A 1206-nucleotide genomic window follows, 5' to 3' on the forward strand; every position below is an offset into this window, starting at 1 on the left:
CCTCCAAAAGGCTAAGCAAACATGATACACTAGCTACAATCTCAGAAAGGGCTCTTCTGGTTTGAGTCTCAAAAATGATCAGGAAACTACCAAAAAATGGCTCCACATGGTATATATACGTTAGGAAAGGTCTACAACTCAACATACATGAGTAAAGAACAACACACAAACAAGTGGGAAAAATTGATGCAAGTAATAGGCCAAGCACTACAGACATATCTGCTCTCAAAAGAGCTCAAAAAACAAAACGTAACTATCAATGCATAACATCCCACAGTGAAATTGCTACCAAAAGCAATGACAAAAGTGCCTATGAAAACACTGTAACTATATCTAGTAAACCTATAAACCTCGTGCCCAAAGTGGTCGACAATGTGAAGGAAATCAAGAACTATGATCTCTCAATCAGAACCCACAACTGTATACATGAGTGCCAACAAACGTATATGGAAATATAAACAACTCTAAACACGTATAGAGAGCACAATATACTTGTGTATAAAAAGTATCTATCCTTGGAAAATAAACTCCACCTATAAAGTAGTTTCCAAAATCTACACCTCGACCAAAATGAAGGATACATAAAACTCCGCCTCTAAGCAATGTGCTTGAGAAAATGAAGGATACATCGTGTTTAAGAAAGAGCCATGCCCTAAGGACATAGTGTTTAGGAAAGAGCCATTACCTAAGGACATCATCAATCCACAAGAAAAGCAAGCCCAACGCTTTGCAAAAATCTTCAAACTTCTCATGAGGCAATGCCTTTGTGAACAGATCTACAAGGTTTTCCTATGCAAAAATATAATCCAAGTTGATCTCTCTTGCTAAGAATCTCTTCCTAACACACATTACAGTAACAACACCTCAAACATGATAGCAAGCGACTAACAAACAAGATAGCAAGCGACTAACAAACATTCTCAAATGCCATTATATAGAATCCATGATAGTGTACTACAAGGATCCCCTTCTTAAAATATTTTCCCCTAAATTTTCTTAAATTGAAAAAACACATCTATCTTGCACATACATTAGGAGTTTGTTTGGTATCCCTCACCTTCCCACCCCCAAACAAATCTGCGTACTTCAACAACAAATCTAGGTACTTGGGGAATCCCTAATCAATAACCCCGCAATAATCTTGAAAAATAGGCATGGAAACTTTCCAACTCTTTACAAAATGTTACAGTAGCAGCAACAACAACA

Source organism: Adiantum capillus-veneris, chromosome 18, assembly GCF_014529385.1.
Source record: "Adiantum capillus-veneris isolate H3 chromosome 18, ASM1452938v2, whole genome shotgun sequence".
In the NCBI taxonomy this organism is placed as follows: Eukaryota; Viridiplantae; Streptophyta; class Polypodiopsida; order Polypodiales; family Pteridaceae; genus Adiantum; species Adiantum capillus-veneris.